A 6,438-nucleotide genomic window follows, 5' to 3' on the forward strand; every position below is an offset into this window, starting at 1 on the left:
GAGCCTGTCCTGGAACTAGCTCTTGTAGACCAGGCTGGTCTCGAACTTACAGAGATCCGCCTGCCTCTGTCTCCCAAGAGCTGGGATTAAAGGCGTGCACCACCACCGCCCGGCCAAAGAATGTATTTTAAAAAAAAAAAAAGTGGCACACTTACACAATGGAGTACTACACAGCAGGAAAAAAATAATGACAGCTTGAATTTTGCAGGAAAATGGATGGAATTAGAAAACACTATTTTGAGTGAGGTAACCCAGACACAGAAAGACAATCATCACATGTACTCACTCACATATGGTTTTTAAACATAAAGCAAAGAAAGCCAGCCTAAAAACCACAATCCCAGAGAATTTAGAGAATAATGTGGATACTAAGAGAGACTTACATAGGTCTAATCTACATGGGAAGTAGAAAGTAGAAAAAGACAAGATCTCCTGGGTAAATTGGGAGCATGAGGACCTTGGGGGAGGATTGAAGTGGAAGGGGAGAGGCAGGGAGGGGAGTAGAGAAAAATGTAGAGCTCAATAAATATCATGGAAAAAATATAGTTATAAATATAATTGTAAGAATATAAAATTTTATTAGATATAATAAAAATTTTAAGAAATTGAAAGGCAAACATACATGTATATTCTGCTAGGCTTCTGAGATTACTAAGGAATGGGGTCAGCATTCAATTAGACGGTCCTGACTCCAGACTATAATGAGGTCTGATAGCAACCAAGGATGGGAGCATTATCCGACTGACCACTGACAGTAGATTCTGAAGACAAGAAGAAAGCTTCCTCAAATCCTGTCTCTCCTTCTGTCTTCCAAAGAGTGCTGAGATTGAATACTACATCTGATCCTGTGCTTCCCGCTGGAAGCAATAATAAAATTTCCCTGTGCACCCGCAAGCCTTGTCCATTGAGACACCGCCTCTTACAGTATGCAACCATCAGGTGGCGCTTGAGGCGCGAGACGGAAAACAGATGGTGCCCCACCCTGTTTGTGCTGATAAGGCATGGCAGTTAAACCTGTGGCTCTGAAGCCACAGCTGTGACAAAACCTTCCTGGAAGATGTTTTGTGTGCCTGATGGTGTCTTCAGAGGTCTCAAGATGTGGACGATAAGGAGGAGAAGCCATAGAAATGCACCTTCAGAGCTCAGCCTGTCTGTTCAGCAGGAGCCTTCTCCTTTGCTGGAGTTTTGGTGGGTAGAGAGCACTCCAGCTAAGGATGGTTTCACTCTGCAGCCATAGTTCAGGCAAGCAGATCACCCATGTCTCTTGCATCCTCTGTCGTCTTTCCTTGCTCACGTCTGGGAATGTGGAGAGCCTGAGCCTGGGTAAGGATAGAGAATGGTGCCTCAGAAAGTTCTTTTTTTTTTTTTTTTTTTCGAGACAGGGTTTCTCTGTGGCTTTGGAGCCTGTCCTGGAACTAGCTCTGTAGACCAGGCTGGTCTCGAACTCACAGAGATCCGCCTGCCTCTGTCTCCCAAGTGCTGGGATTAAAGGCGTGAGCCTCAGAAAGTTCTGCAATCAGATGGAGCAGTCTAGAGAAAGGGAAGTCAAAGTTAAGATTACTTCCTGATGCAGTATATAGATGGTGAGTTCCGTGTTTTCTGCCTACAGGGGTGGCAGCGCTGGTTACGAGGGAGAGATTAGGGCTGCAGCTGTGTGGTCTCAATCACTGTCCTGTCGCCGTGAAGAGACATCATGACCAAGGCAGCTCTTTCAAAAGAGAGCTTTTGTCCCGTGTGGTGGTGCACGGCTTTAATCCCAGCACCCAGGAGGCAGAGCAGGGGAGAATCTCTGTGAGTTTAAGGGCAGCCTGGTCTACAGAGTGAGTTCCAGGACAGCCAGGGCTACACAGAAACCCTGTCTCAAAACGCCAAAAGACAAGAAACCAAAACAAAACACAAAGCAAGCATTTAATTAGGGGCTGGCTTCCAGTTTTAGAAGTCTAGTCCATCGTCATCATGATGGGGAGCCTGGAGGCAGACAAACCTGGTGCTGGAGAGGGAGCTACGTGATGCACAGGCTTGGCACGGGCTTTTGTAACCTTCAAATCCACCCTCCAGCAAAGCCACGCCTGTTAGTCCCTTTCAAATAGCGCTACTCGCTGGTGACTAACCATACAAATACATGACCCTCAGCGGCCATTCTTGCTCAAACCGCCACAAGCTGGTAATTTTAATCTGGCTGTGCTTGGGGGCTGTGCTTCATTACTGCTGCTGCTTTAAACCCCTTCCTGCCCATCCACTCACTCAGTCCAGCCAGTACTCTGGGTGCTGGCCCCAGGTCTCCTAGGTCCTAGAGGACCAGGGCATGCTGAGTAACTCTAGAAAGGCCATGCAGCTCAAAGGCACCTGTCATCTTTTTTGAAACAGGGTCTCAGGCGGCCTAGGCTGTCCAGGAATTTACTTTGTAGCTGAGGATGACTTTGATGTTATAATCCCCCTGCCTCCACCTCCCCTTTGAGTGCTGAGATTACAGGTGTGTGCCACCATATGTGGTTTTATATGGTGCCGGAGATGGCACCCCGGGCTTCATGTAGCTAGTGTCTTAGTTGGTTTGGGTTTCTATTGCTGTGATGAAACACCACGACCAAAAAGCAAGATGGGGAGGAAAGGGTTCATTTGGCTTACACTTCCATATCTTGGTCCATCACTAAAGAAGTCAGGGCAGGAACCTGGAGGCAGGAGCTGATGCAGAGGTCATGGACGGGTGCTGCTTGCTGGCCTCCTTATCATGGCTTGCTCAACCTGCTTTCTCTAGAACCCAGAACCACCAGCCAGGGATGGAAGCACCCACAGTGGGTTGGCAGTCCAACATCAATCACTGATTAAGAAAATACCACGTAGTCGGATCTTTTTTGGTCTTGTTTTGTTTTGTTTTTGAGGCAGTTTTTCTCTGTGTAGCCTGTCCTGGAACTAACTCACTCTGTAGACCAGGCTGGCCTCTAACTCAGAGATCTGCCTGCCTCTGCCTCCCGAGTGCTGGGATTAAAGGCGTGCACCACCACCTCTTCTTATAGCCAGATCTCATGGAGGCAGTTTCTCAACTGAGGCTCCTTCCTTTCTGATGACTCTAGCTTGTGTCAAGTTGACATAAAACTAGCCAGTACACTAGGCAAGCACCCAACCAACTGAGCTGTATCCTTAACCCTTACCTGTCAACTTGATCAGAGGAGCCATGAGGAGCCATAAGCCCACCAGAGGTTGGACTCCACCAGCGTATGTTCTGCAGAAGGGAGGGTCTCTACAGAGACAGAGGGAATGTCCTTGCTGCCTGCAAAGGACGCCACATGTTCAGCAAGTCCCTGACTTATTCCAGCAGATCCCACTCACTACTGGTTAAAACACACACACACACACACACACAAACTAAAGTAGCCAGCTTGCTTCTTCCAGGTTCCTAAAAGTAACCCCTGAGGACCTCAACTGATTTTCACAAGAATAAAAGATGTGTTTAATTTTTGGTCACTTACAAGGTCTTAAACACCCAAGGGAAAAGTAAGCAAAGCAATGATGTTACAAAACAACATTCTACCAACCTCCAGCTGGGGTTCTCATCATGACCTGGTTTAGTTGGGGGCCAATGCTCTTCAAGTCAGCAAAGACAGTCATTCCATGAAGTAGCTACCTTGGAGGGCCTTCCACTACGTCTCAGGTGACAAAGTCAACAACCAGGAGGCTTGCTCCTCACACACCCTATAAATCCTGCTACCACTGCCAGATCCCGACGCTAGCTCACAGGTGGAAGATGGTATCAGCTCAGAGGATGCTGCCATTGCCACCAACACACTTGTTAAACTCCAGCCAAAGGGTGCCCACGTCTCGTCATGTGACTCCCACTCCCCGCCCACGTTAACCTTAAGGCTTTGTCAAAGGAGATTTATTTATTTATTATGTATTTTATGTGTATGAGTGCTCTACTTGCCTGTGTGCCACACTCCAGGAGAGGGCATCAGGTCGCATTACAGATGGTCGTGAGCCTCCATGTGGGTGCTGGGAATTGAACCCAGGACCCCTGGAAGAGCAGCCAGTGCGCTTAACCACTGAACCATTTTAAGCTCTATCTCTTAAGATGTAGCTCAAGCCCTTATGGGTCTGCTCCCAGGACAGATCAGCAGTGCCAATCAGCACCAACCCACGTTTCTCAGTCTCGAAGCAATTCCACCTTGCTGACCCAGTCACAGGGAAATGCAGAAATAATAATAATAATAATAATAAAAAACAAAAATAAAAAGTCAGGGCCAGTGAGATGGTTTAGTGGCACCGTCAAGCTTGACAACCTGGGGAACCCACATGGTGGAAAGCGAATCAAGCCCTGCAAGTTGTCCCCTGAGTTTCATCCCAGCACACACTGTGGGAGCTCACTCCTTTATTCCCAGCACTTGAGAAGCAGAGGTAAGTAGATCTCAGTAAGTTCAAGGCCAGCCTGCTCTGCAGAGCAAGTTCTAGGATAGCCAGGGCTATACAGAGAAACCCTGTCTCAAAAAACAAACAAATATTTTATTTTATGCATAAGGCCCTCCCCCATCTGATACTGGGGTATGGGCATCTTTGTTAGGAACCCAAGGAAACCAGAATGTCGGTCAGTCAAGGTTGGGAAGAGTGGGCTGTGCCAGGTGCTGTCCAGGCTCTGCAGGACTACCTGGAGCCAGGGGAGAGTAGGCAGCTTTGGAGCAGCTTGGAAGGCCGGACCATCTGGGGATAGCCGCTCGGGAGCTATCTAGGGATTCAGATTCCAAGGGAACACTTGGGGTTGCTGAGCTGCTAGAGCTATCAGGGGCTGGTCGGAAATCTCCTGGGACAGAATGGGGGAACATTTTATCTTGGATATACATTTGAAACATTTAGGTTAAGGTAGGCAGTGGTGGCACACACCTTTAATCCCAGAACTCATGAGACAGAGACAGGCAGATCTCTGGGAGTTTGAGGCCAGCCTGGTCTACAGAGCAAGTTCCCAGGACAAGCCCTAAAGCTACAGAGAAACCCTATCTTGAAAAAAAAGAAATAAAGAAAGAAAAGAAAAAATACTTTTGGGCCCATGGTCTTGGTAGTTGGGGGAGGAGAGTCTCAAGACCAGGGAAAGGGGGAGAGATTTCACCTTCAGGAATAGAGGGTATACAGATGGGGAAAGTTAGCTGTGAAGGCGTAAGTCACGAACAAGGCCACACCAGTTTGGAGTTATGATTAATAGGGTGTTATTTATTTAAAGGGGAAAACTTACAGATCACCGTCCCAGACAACAGCCATCTGCACAACCAGGAAGGGAGTCTAGTCTCCGGCGGAGCAGGAAGTGAAGAGAGCGAGCCGAGGAAATAGCCGCTTTTTTAAAGGGAGAGAGACCACGCCCCAATGGGCTGGTATCACAGCAGCTATTGGTTGGAGGGGTGGAAGGACCTCCCGCAACAAGGCTGTTGGTTGATGGGAGTACTTTTTGATCATTTGACCTGTGACAGATGGGTTCAAGTTGAGTTCCTGAAGCTTACATGATTTAAGTTTGTAAAAGAGATAAAAGTTTTAGGTATGTTAGTATTACCATTGTTTGTAATCTATACTAAAATCCATATTGGCACTGTTATGGTCAGATCCGCGAAGTCCCCCAAAAACCCAACAAGGAGACTGAGTCCTGTATGTGAAAGCAAAGAGCCTTTATTTTATGCAAGTTTGCAAACTCGGTCTCTCTGCATGTCCAACGTATTGGAATAAACGCAGAGCCCCGAGCTCAGTTAGAGTTGAAATTTTATAGTAGTAAAGGTGGGGGTGAGGGGTTTCTAAGATTTAGGATCCCCGATTGACCGACATTTGTCTAGGGGTGTCCTGGTGAGTGTGCTGGCAGGTGATCCTATCTACAGCGGTTGGGTGTTTCTTGGGTGGTGCTCAGCTATCTCAGTTTGTGGTTCTTCCTGCAACCAGGTGTTGCTTCAGGGTAAACTGCTGAGACTCAGCCTCCATTAAACTTATCGATGGCTGAGTCCTACTCTGGCAGGTGATAATGGTTGGAAGTAAAGAACTTCCTTCGGGTGGTCTGTTTCTATTTAGCTTATCATGGTTGGCTCCTACATTTCCCCCTTCACAAACACCAATGACAGGACTCAATCTTGGGTCCTGCCTGCCCATGGTTTTAAGGAGGTATTATTGGGACCTAAGAATGACGTAAGTTAGTAAATCCATTCACTGACAAATTTGGGCCTATTTTTTTTTAGTATATTAACAGACACTATAGGTATTTATCTTGTTCCCCATGTCCCTTGTCTCAGCCTTTCAACCTATCCTATGCAGGGGACATGGGACAATGTGTTCCTTTCCACAACTACTTCCAGCTGACATTAGGGCATTGCTATCAGGGCCCAAGCAGGTAGAAAGGCTAGCCAAAGGCAGGGAGGGAAATTAGGCAATGGGGCACTCATCAGACTTCGTTGAAAGGACAGAGTGTGTTTGTATCAGCTG

The 6,438-nt window shown here is 47.3% G+C and overlaps 1 long non-coding RNA gene across 1 annotated transcript; it reads right to left on the minus strand.

Moving 5' to 3' along the window:
* Positions 1–555: 555 nt before the first annotated feature.
* Positions 556–5,273, minus strand: LOC126492077 (uncharacterized). The gene is made up of 2 exons (XR_007589507.1): positions 5,216–5,273; positions 556–1,313 (listed from the first exon to the last, which is right to left on the minus strand). It is a non-coding gene; the product is annotated as an uncharacterized lncRNA (long non-coding RNA).
* Between the last annotated feature and the right edge of the window lie 1,165 nt (positions 5,274–6,438).

The sequence above is a fragment of the Alexandromys fortis genome, unplaced genomic scaffold (assembly GCF_014885135.2).
Source record: "Alexandromys fortis isolate MF-2015 unplaced genomic scaffold, M_Fortis_MF-2015_v1.1 scaffold_263, whole genome shotgun sequence".
NCBI classification, from domain to species: domain Eukaryota; kingdom Metazoa; phylum Chordata; class Mammalia; order Rodentia; family Cricetidae; genus Alexandromys; species Alexandromys fortis.